Source organism: Pseudophryne corroboree, chromosome 1 (assembly GCF_028390025.1).
Source record: "Pseudophryne corroboree isolate aPseCor3 chromosome 1, aPseCor3.hap2, whole genome shotgun sequence".
Lineage (NCBI taxonomy): Eukaryota > Metazoa > Chordata > Amphibia > Anura > Myobatrachidae > Pseudophryne > Pseudophryne corroboree.
This window is the reverse complement of record NC_086444.1, coordinates 953,238,191-953,250,206: the sequence shown is the minus strand read 5'-3', so window position 1 is coordinate 953,250,206 and position 12,016 is coordinate 953,238,191. Positions and strand designations below refer to the sequence as shown.

Here is a 12,016-nt window from a genome sequence, read left to right as displayed (position 1 = left end):
TCCGTAGAGGATGCTGGGCGCCCATCCCAGTGCGGACTCTATCTGCAGTACTTGTTGATAGTTATTGCTTTGGTTACACAAAGGCTGTGTTTTGGTTATGTTCAGCCTGTTTCTGTTTTTGGTTCATGCTGTTAACTGGTATTTTCTTAAAAGCCATGTTGTACGGTGTGTTGTGGTGTGAGCTGGTATGTATCTCACCCTTAGTTTAACAAAAATACTTTTCCTCGAAATGTCCGTCTCCCTGGGCACAGTTCCTATAACTGAGGTCTGGAAGAGGGGAATAGAGGGAGAAGCCAGTTCACCCCTCTTTTAAAGTCTTAAAGTGCCCATGTCTCCTGCGGATCCCGTCTATACCCCATGGTCCTTTTGGAGTCCCCAGCATCCTCTACGGACTAAGAGAAAAGTATTTACCGGTAGGTATTAAAATCCTATTTTCTCTCTGGGCTTTGATACATATAGCCCTTAACATGTAAAGTGACAGATAGGAGCTGATTGGTTGGCACTTTTTCTCTGCACATTATATATGTCTCACCAAGCTTTGATAAATGCCTCCTAAAGTGATTAACAATAATCCCCCAGCATTTGGTTCAGTTAACCTGGTGTACCTCAGGTCACACTGACTGGATAAACATTCTATTTTTACTATGTATAATCATAACCTATTTGCCACAACTGAAGTAACCTGTTAGTAATGTATAAAGTTACATGTAGAAACATAGTAGGTCACTTACCATACACATACTGGGTCACGTACCAGACACATACTAGGTCACGTACCAGATGCATACAAGTTCACGTACCAGACACATACTAGGTAACGTACCAGACACATACTAGGTCACGTACCAGACACATACTAGGTCACGTACCAGACACATACAAGGTTACGTACCAGACACATACAGGGTCACGTACCAGACACATACTAGGTAACGTACCAGACACATACAAGGTCACGTACCAGACACATACTAGGTCACGTACCAGACACATACTAGGTCACGTACCAGACACATACAAGGTTACGTACCAGACACATACTGGGTCACGTACCAGACACATACAAGGTCACGTACCAGACACATACAAGGTCACGTACCAGACACATACTGGGTCACGTACCAGACACATACTAGGTAACGTACCAGACACATACTAGCTCACGTACCAGACACATACTGGGTCACGTACCAGACACATACTAGGTAACGTACCAGACACATACTAGGTCACGTACCAGACACATACTAGGTCACGTACCAGACACATACTAGGTCACGTACCAGACACATACAAGGTTACGTACCAGACACATACTGGGTCACGTACCAGACACATACTAGGTAACGTACCAGACACATACTAGGTAACGTACCAGACACATACTAGCTCACGTACCAGACACATACTAGGTAACCTACCAGACACATACAAGGTTACGTACCAGACACATACTAGGTAACGTACCAGACACATACTAGGTAACGTACCAGACACATACTAGCTCACGTACCAGACACATACTAGGTAACCTACCAGACACATACTAGGTCACTTTACTGTGGGAATTAGTGATATACCTTTGTGTACCTATCATGGCTTGCCAGAACTGCAGTTACTTCCAGCCCCTACACCAATAGATGGGCACATCTCTTTCTCGTTTTTAAACATTATAGTGAATATTGTTAATAGAAGGTCAAATGGAGACCTAGACACAAAAATGAGGCTTCAGTGCTAATAATTGTAAGACCCATCATGGCGAAGAGGCAACAAAAGTAAAAACAAATATGAAATGACAGGTCCCTTATACTCTTTAGGCCTCAGTGTATATGCATAGTCACAACATAAATACAGTCCTATTGATCAGTATATTTTACAGCCACATGACCATTACATTAGTACAATACAATGACAAGTATATTAATAAAGTCCCGTAGCTACTATAGTTACTGTACTAATAATGCCCGATGACTCCTAGATTAATAGCCCCATGATGAGCTTATTAATAACATCCTATCAGTGTTTATCAGTGCCATGTTTAAGGGCCGTACACATATATCGATGTGTACAGAGATGTGTGCTGAGCAATCTAGCACAGACCGCTCAGCACACATCTCTTCCCCGCTCAGCACAGCGCAATGTATGCTGAGAGTGGGGGGGCGCGTGCTCACTTCACCCAGCAGTGAAGTGAGTGATCTGTCTAGATTGTGCATGCATGAAGACCAAATCTAGGGTCAGCGAAAGCGCCGTGCGGGGCCACGCATCGCTATGGGGCATACACACAGAGAGATCCGTGCTTAATTTCTAAGCATAGACATTATGCATGGATCTCTCCGTGTGTACCCCCCTTTAGTTAATTCAATCAAGTTTCAGTTAACATCCTCTGAAATCAGCACTTCAGCTAACAAGAGCCAGTACATGTACAGCCACAGCACCTTATTACAGTTTAGCATATTAAGATGATAAAAAGAGATTACAATAAAAAAATAAAATGAGGGATCCCTGTTATTCTAGATGCAGTGTCAATTCAAGCATATGCTCATTTGGGTTCAAATAGGACATTTGAATCCTTATCATAGACTACCCTTCATGTACTACTGCTCTGTACGGTGTTAGTGTACATGGTATAACTTGGAATGTTTTGCACCCATTGTAACTGCAGAAACAAGAGTTGCCAAATTAATCAAAGTGCAAAGTAACCGATGTTGACTGTACTGCTCAGGGACGGATTATAGGAGAGGCGACAAGGGGGCGATCGTCTTGTGGGCCTCCAAACGTGAGGGGCCTCCACACACTGATGTTTAAACTGGAGCACAGCATTAAGCTGTGTCTCTTTTCACCCTCCTCTTCCGCAACATAGCTGTTCCTTTACAGCAGTCACCTAGGAGCTACTCGCTGCACGCAGTCTTGTAGGATAGTGAAGTCAAACCCTGCCAAACACTGTCCCAGAGCCGCCCGGGCTGCTGCAAATGTTGAAGAACTCGGAACTGAGTCTGCACTGATCGCGCTTTCCCTGCTGCCTGCTGTCTGACTGGTCAAGATGAGTCCAGACAGGTAATGTACATATTGTGTGTACGTATGTATATATTTGGAGGGGTACCGCACCGGTGTATAATAAGTATAGAGTATCAATTTGTTTTACCAAAATGAAGGATACAAAGAAAACATGGTTTTCTAATCATAATTTGGTGGTGCACCCTGAGTCAATGGGGCTGCTAACAACAACAGTATGGAGAAAAAAAGAGACTCTTTTGTGGGCGCACTCTTTACTTTTAAATGATATAATATATGAAATATTAAAGATAAATATAGATGTAAAATATAACTTTTATTAATATCATAGAATAAAAAATAGTCAGTGGTCAATAAGGTAACAATCAGATGATGTAAGGAAGTAACTAGCAAATAAATGCTGATACTTGATAACACAAGAAAAATTGAAATAAACTAAATAATCAATTAATAACAATTAAATGCAGATAATAGCATAATAAGTTCCGGCTGCCAAAATGCAATAAGAGTGCTTTAAGGAGTTAACATAAATTGTTCTGAAGACACGTAAGCTGCCAATATGTGTTGCCCCCGTATTCATCCAAAATGAAACAGTTGTAAGGCTGGGATGTTGGAGACTGAAGATTGTAATTTTGCCAATTTTGATAAGAGAAAAAATAGTGAGAAATAAGATAGCAAGCTGAATCTGCTGTCAGTGTTAGACTCTGAGCATGATGGACCAATATGAGCTCTACTACACTGGGTCTTCCTCAAGGGTCACCCACTGGAGTACTGACCCAGCCCAACACTGATTAGCTTGTAAGATCAGACGGCTTTGGGCGTTTCCAGTGTGGTATGGTAGTAGAGAGATACGAACGACAGCAGAAACTCTGGAACCACTGATGAGAGTTCACGAAATTAGTAGTGTAAGGGAGAAAGATGGATCTGCTGCCAATGTTAGACAGGGGTGAACCCTGAATCAGTGGTGAGAGTCCACGAAAATAGATAGATAAGAATAAGAAAAAAATGGGGAGCAAATAGATGTGCCAAAGGATGCCCTTACTGACAATTAGAAAATTAATTCACATTTCTGAATAATTGTTACCAGTTAATGGCATATAATGGAGATTAGCAGGCACCTATACTGACTATAGATAAATCAGATGGATTATGGTCAGATTCTTCGCAACAGTGATAAAGATAACAAAGTATCAGGACTGTAATGTAACAAATATGTTTCTAGTGCCAGATACAGACAAGTCTCAGTAATTGAGCCCAAGAAAAGAAGAGATGACAATGTAACTGATACTCAGACTATGAGTACATATAGACAGTGTGCAAGAATATGATGCAAGTTTAAACACAGTCAAATTATGGATAAACAATGCAATAGAAAAATTAGATAAACGTATAGGCTGATGCTATCCACAACTTATTCTGGGAAAATAAAGATTCATTATATTGGGGTTTCACAGGGGAGAAAAAACGCACAAGAAAGGGATAGAAATTGCAATGCTGGGGGTGAGTAAGTCAATGCACTGATATTACCCGCAGCGAATGTTTGTTGAAGAATCTCGATCCTGATGTGTGGAATCTCCGTCACTGAAGGGGATGCCCGTGGTGGCCGTAAGGGAAAAGCACCAGATGCAGGTGACTGCCAACGTCCCGTGTCTGTAAATGACCTGTACGACAATCGCGGGGTGAAGTCCTGCAGCAGTGGATCCCTGTTGATGAAAACGAAAGGTGCGGCTAAGCTGGAGGGATGTGCGGCGCAGACGGGAGTATGTGTCCTCGTACGGCAGTCAGTCTCTGGAGTGGAGAGTGGACAGCCGCAGGTGATCGGTGAAGTTCATGCAGCCGCACGGATCGGGTGAGAGCGGGTGCTGCAGGCAGAAGAGAGATGGACACTCCAACGTCAGAAACAGTCTCGGTGGATAAGCAGGATGATTCAGCAGGGCTGAAAGGGCGCAGGGCAGCGGCAGGTGTCGATGGATGTACGGCACTCAGAAAAGCAGTCGGTGGAAGATCGGAAGACGCGTTTCACCCGTCAGCCGGGCTTGATCACTTCCTGTTTGTTACAATCCTGAGCACTCATGTTTTGTTTTTGTTATAAATTACCTTTGCTTCAGTTTGTGGAACTACAGGTCACAGCTAGCTCCTGCATAGTTGTCTCCCAGTGCCTTTGCTCCTGCACTCAGCAACTGACTTCACAGGTGTCTGGATTCTGTAATTACAGCTCGTTACCTGGAAACTACTATTCAGCTTGTCAGCCTGCTCAGTCTGCACTGCAGCTGCATGTTATATCAATTACTGGGGGCCTGTCTGGTGCTCACAACTGATTGGTCCAGCCTGTTCTTTTAAGCCTCTCAATCCCAAGAGGCTTTGCCAGTTATAACTACTCCATGTGGTGTTCTGCTTCCTGGTTCCTCTCTGGTCTCTGTTCATCTGTCCAGTGGGTATTGCCTTGTTCCAGTATTGAATTCCAGCTTCAACATCTTGCTGACAACTTTAGTCTGCCGACTGCCGCTACCTCCTGTGTCAACCCTGGAGTGCCTGCTGCTGTTCCATCTCCACGGCCCCAGCGTACCATCTGGCCGTGTGCACCCTGCCACCTTCTCCAGTTCCTGTTTGTTCCTGTGTATCCCTGCGGTTGGTCATATACAACACCTCTACCATAACTCCAGTCCAGTTCAGGTATCACGTGACCCAGACAGGGGGCCGCAACCTGCACGTCGGAAGCCGCGAAGCCCATATCCCCTTGCGGGGTTCCCTGGTGAAAACCTTCCGGCGTGTTAGACTCCGCGCCTCTGTTCTGGGTAACGTCAACCACTTGGTACCTGATCCCGAATTCCGGATTCTGCACCAGTTCCTGACATTATAACTGGCCCACCACTTCCTGGGCATGGACCCGTCACAGCAAAATCCGGCTCAAATCTTGGCTGGTCAAATACAAAATTTGACGCAGCAACTGCAAGATCTAAAGCTCCGAGTTTCCACCCAGGAAGAAACTAGCAGGTCATTGGTTGTAACCAGAGCTCCTGGGCCTGAACCAAAGCTGCATCTTCCAGATCGGTGTACAGGTGACCGGAAACAGTTCCAGAATTTCCGTGATAGCTGCAAGCTATATTTCAGACTCCGGCCATTATCGTCTGGTTCTGAGGCTCAGCGAGTAGGTATCATCATCTCCCTCCTGCAGGGGGAACCCCAGTCCTGGGCGTTCGGATTAAAAACGGAGAATCCCGCCTTGCACACAGTGGATGCCTTTTTTAGCGCTCTAGGAATTCTTTATGATGACCCGGACCGAGCAGCTTCTGCAGAGGCTCACTTACGAGCCCTGAGACAAGGGAAAAACACGGCCGAGGTATACTGCACTGAGTTTCGCAGATGGGCAGGTGATAGTGGTTGGAATGACCCAGCCCTCCGAATTCAGTTCCGCTTAGGCCTCACTGAGCAAATTAAAGACTACCTTGTCCAGTATCCTACTCCTGAAACCCTGGACAAGCTCATGCAGTTAGCAATTCGAGTAGATCGTCGGATCAGGGAACGGAGGATGGAGAAAGGTGGAGGGTCACCATCTCCCTCAGCAGTAGCCTTGGAAGAAGCCGAAGATTCCAGTGAACCCATGCAGATTGGGGCCTTTCGTCTTTCTGCTCAGGAAAAATCTTGTAGATGATCGATGGGCCTATGCTTATATTGTGGAGCAAAGGGTCATTTTGCTAATGTTTGCACCCTGAAGTCGGGAAAAGACAAGACCCAGGCGTAAAAGGGGAGTTACTCCTGGGTCTGGCTGGAATCTCTCCAAAAAATTCAGTCTTGCTTCCAGTTCAAATTAGTCTACCTACTCAGCAAGTTGCAGTCAAGGCTTTTGTTGATTGTGGTGCAGCTGCCAACTTTATGGATATCTCTTTCGCCCGGTCCTGGAACATTCCTATACTAAAGATGAAGCCTTCTGTGACTATTTGTGGCCTTGACGGTAACCCCCTCCTCAGTGGGCAAGTGTCTCAGCAAACTCCTCCTGTTCATTTAACTACTGGTCTTCTGCATTCGGAGAAGATTATTTTCCTCCTTGTCAATTGCCCCATGGCCTCCATAGTCCTAGGGCTTCCATGGTTGAAATCCCATAATCCATCCATCTGCTGGAAGACAGGAGAACTCTTACAGTGGGGCACACAATGTACAGGAAGATGTCTGTCCTTGCCAGTGCGATGCTCTCAAGTTATACCAGAGGGGCTACCGACTCCATATCATTCATTTGCGGATGTCTTCTCCAAGAAAGAGGCGGATACTCTTCCCCCCCATCGACCTTACGACTATGCCATCAGTCTGTTATCCGAAGATAAATGACCTAAGGGTAGATTATATGCTCTTTCTTTGCCAGAAACTAAAGCCATGGAAGACTATATTCAGGAGAACCTAAGCAAAGGGTTTATTCGTCCCTCAAAATCACCAGTAGGAGCAGGATTCTTCTTTGTGGCAAAAAAGGACGGCTCCTTACGTCCATGCATTGATTATAGAGGACTCAACAAAATCACGGTTAAGAATTCTTATCCTTTGCCTTTGATTTCCGTGTTGTTTGATCAACTCCGGATGGCGGAAATCTTCTCTATAATTGATCTTCGGGGGGCATATAACCTCATACGAATTAAGGCCGGTGACGAGTGGAAGACGGCCTTCAACACTCATTCTGGGCATTATGAATAACTTGTTATGCCATTTGGATTGTCAAATGCTCCTGCCGTCTTCCAAGATTTTATCAATGATGTGCTCCGAGAATTCCTGGGAAAATTTGTTGTGGTCTACTTGGACGACATCCTGATATATTCACGGTCACTTGAGCAGCATCGAGTCCATGTCCAGATGGTGTTGCAAAAGCTCCAAGAGCACCATCTATACGCTAAGTTAGAAAAATGTGAATTCGAAGTGAAGGAGGTCGCTTTCTTAGGATACGTCATCTCTCCCAAGGGGTTCTCCATGGATCCCAGTAAGCTTCAAGCAATTCAAGATTGGGCACAACCTACTAACCTTAAAGCTATACAACGCTTTCTTGGGTTCGCTAATTATTACAGGAGATTTATTCGTTCATTTTCAGACATTGTTGCACCTATTGTTGCTTTGACCAAGAAAGGTGCGGATCCATCACATTGGTCACCTTCAGCTCTACAAGCTTTTCTCAAGTTAAAAAAAGCCTTTATATCTGCACCTGTTCTTAGTCATCCAAATCCTGACCTGCCTTTTGTTATGGAAGTGGATGCTTCTGAAGTGGGAGTGGGAGCAGTCCTATCACAGAAAGATCCAGTGGATTCTAAACTTCACCCGTGCTCTTTTCTGTCCAGAAAGTTCTCTCCTGCCGAAGCCAACTATGATGTTGGAAATTGTGAACTGCTTGCTATCAAGTGGGCTCTAGAAGAATGGAGGCATTGGTTGGAAGGGGCGAGACACGTGATTACAATCCTCACTGACCATAAAAACTTATCCTATATTAAGTCAGCCAAGAGACTGAATCCAAGACAGGCACGATGGGCATTATTCTTCACTAGATTCAACTATGTGATCTCCTATCGGCCAGGATCGAAGAATCTTAAAGCAGATGCCTTGTCACGAAGCTTCCTTCCAATTCAAAATTCATCCTGCTCTTCTGAACCAATTATTCCTGTTTCCAATATCCATACTGGTCTTGCTCAAGATTTAGTCTCCCAGATTCAAGCCAAACAGTCTCTTGCACCCATGGGGACTCCCTCAAGACTCCTTTGTCCCTAAAGAGTACAGGAAAGCAGTTTTATCTGAATTTCATGTAAAAAGAGTCTCTGGGCATCCAGGGATTTCTAAGACTCTGGATTTATTGTCTCGCTCAGTTTGGTGGCCTTCTATGTATCAAGATGTTAGAGAGTTCATTCTTGCTTGTGAGATCTGTGCTCAACATAAAACTCCTCGTAAAGCTCCCATGGGACATCTTACGCCTCTTACGGTTCCCTCAAGACCTTGGTCCCATATTTCTATGGACTTTGTGGTTGATCTTCCCAAGTCATCGGGGTACAATACCATTTGGATTGTGGTAGACCGGTTCAGTAAGATGGCTCACTTTGTTCCTCTTCGCAAGCTCCCCAGTGCCAGGGAATTGGCAACCTTGTTTATCCAACATATCTTTAAATTACATGGATTACCACAGGACATCGTCTCCGACAGAGGAACTCAGTTTATTGCTCAATTCTGGCGAGCTTTCTGTTCAGCCTTGGATATTAATCTTAGTCTGTCCTCTGGTTATCATCCGCAATCCAATGGACAGACTGAGCGAGTGAACCAGTCTCTTGAACAGTATCTCCGTTGTTATGTTTCCAAGTACCATAACGATTGGGTGGACCATCTGGCATTTGCTGAATTTGCATATAATAATTCCACTCACTCTTCTTCATCCATGTCACCCTTCTTTTGTCTCTCTGGGTTCCATCCTAGGTCTAACGCTTTTGACATCCTGCAGCAACAGACTTCTTCCCTTGATCCTGTAGCTCGTCTGAGGAAAATTTGGAGGAGAGTACGTCTGGCACTCAACCAAGTCTCTGTTCGTTCCAAACAATTTGCTGACAGACGACGAAGACCTTGTACTCTTAAATTGGGTGACATGGTGTGGCTGTCCACTCGAAATATCAAGTTACGCCAGCCCTCTCAAAAATTTGGGCCTAGGTTCATTGGTCCATTCCGGATTATTAGACAGATTAATCCAGTAGCCTTTCGACTCCTTTACCAAAATCACTTAAGATCAATAACACTTTCCACTGTTCCTTGTTGAAACCAGCATTTGTGTCCCAGAGATTTAGAAGATCTCCTTCCAGAAGGCCTGCCGCTGTGTTAGTTCAAGGTCACAAGGAGTTTGTTGTGGAAAAGATTCTGGATTCCAAGTTCAGGAGGGGTCAAGTTCATTTCCTCGTGCATTGGAAGGGTTACGGTCCGGAAGAGAGAACCTGGGTACCAGAGCGGTTTCTTCATGCACCCAGACTTAAGAGGTCTTTCTTCTGTGAATTTCCGGATAAGCCTGGTTCTAGGGGTTCTTAACCCCTCTTCAAGGGGGGGGTACTGTTACAATCCTGAGCACTCATGTTTTGTTTTTGTTATAAATTACCTTTGCTTCAGTTTGTGGAACTACAGGTCACAGCTAGCTCCTGCATAGTTGTCTCCCAGTGCCTTTGCCCCTGCACTCAGCAACTGACTTCACAGGTGTCTGGATTCTGTAATTACAGCTCGTTACCTGGAAACTACTATTCAGCTTGTCAGCCTGCTCAGTCTGCACTGCAGCTGCATGTTATATCAATTACTGGGGGCCTGTCTGGTGCTCACAACTGATTGGTCCAGCCTGTTCTTTTAAGCCTCTCAATCCCAAGAGGCTTTGCCAGTTATAACTACTCCATGTGGTGTTCTGCTTCCTGGTTCCTCTCTGGTTTCTGTTCATCTGTCCAGTGGGTATTGCCTTGTTCCAGTATTGAATTCCAGCTTCAACATCTTGCTGACAACTTTAGTCTGCCGACTGCCGCTACCTCCTGTGTCACCCCTGGAGTGCCTGCTGCTGTTCCATCTCCACGGCCCCAGCGTACCATCTGGCCGTGTGCACCCTGCCACCTTCTCCAGTTCCTGTTTGTTCCTGTGTATCCCTGTGGTTGGTCATATACAACACCTCTACCATAACTCCAGTCCAGTTCAGGTATCAAGTGACCCAGACAGGGGGCCGCGACCTGCACGTCGGAAGCCGCGAAGCCCATATCCCCTTGCGGGGTTCCCTGGTGAAAACCTTCCGGCGTGTTAGACTCCGCGCCTCTGTTCTGGGTAACGTCAACCACTTGGTACCTGATCCCGAATTCCGGATTCTGCACCAGTTCCTGACACTGTTGTGGGCTGCGTCCCTGCAGGTTTTTTAACGTGGTCAGAGCCGGTTCCCTGACCAATCATAGGACGAGTGTATTTCAAAGCAGCTGAGGTGAATAAACGGATTAGGTCCTTGTCAGCTGCACTCGTCATTATATTCAGAAATCGATTGGATTCGGCAAGGAAAGCCCTCAGATGATGCCACATAGAAAAGAGATGTATGAATAAAAACAAAAGCAAAGAAATTAAGTTTAAAACCACAGCCAAAAAAGAATATAAAATAAAAGTTTGTTAAAACATAACTTTTCCTTGATTTGTATGGTAAGGCCACGAGTGGCTTATTAGTGTTACTAAATAATAAGTAATACCCATGTAGGTAATAAAATTCAGAGATTCTAAACCGATGGCCTGGAATGTTAAGTCCGGGAAAACACTGAGCTACCGGTGCTTAACAATTGTGCTGGACAGACGCTATCTGTGGGAGATGTAGTCCCAATAACATTAATTCACCCTCTATAGGAAAAATAAATAAATATAATATAAAGTATATCATATCTATATGTAGTCTGACATACCTAAGTAAAAATGACAGAAAATAAATACGAAAAATATAATATCAGATAAATGAGAGTGAAGTAAATATAAGGATTAAGAAGATGTAAATGAGACAATGACTCATGAAATTGATAATTATTGATAACCCTCTGGGTGATAATCTATAATGAAATATTGTTGTAAAAGCTAACAAAAAATCATTTAACAAAGGTGAAAAGTTATATAATTGTAGTAATGATTATATGATATTAATAGTGATAATAGTAGGTAGAGGACGTACAGCCCTTGATGGGGATTGCGATAAAAAAAATCACTGACAATAACTATAACAATGGAACAATAAGGTGAGGTAGTGTATGTGAGAATTAAAACAAAAATAATGTGTGAAAAATCCAAATTAACAAGTTGTGATGTGGATCACTGGAAATGACTGTGTAATAGAAGCAAAAAAGGGAGCAGAAATAATGTGTGTAGTGAATGAGTGGGAAAATAGTCTGGGGAGATGATACAAGGTTATGAGGAAAAGGGGAAAGGAGGGAATGGGGTAACTAATGGTAATCGGGGGATAAACAGTTACCATTAAAGTGTGAATAAGAATGGGATATTGAACAGTGATGAT

At 44.2% G+C, this 12,016-nt stretch overlaps 1 protein-coding gene and 1 pseudogene across 1 annotated transcript in view; one reads left to right on the top strand and one right to left on the bottom strand.

Annotated features, from left to right (window-relative positions):
• CPE (carboxypeptidase E) overlaps nt 1–12,016 on the top strand; it is a 168,900-nt gene that overhangs the window by 15,811 nt on the left and 141,073 nt on the right. The gene's annotated exons all lie outside the window — the stretch shown is intronic.
• On the bottom strand, nt 3,740–3,858 carry LOC134948667 (5S ribosomal RNA; annotated as a pseudogene).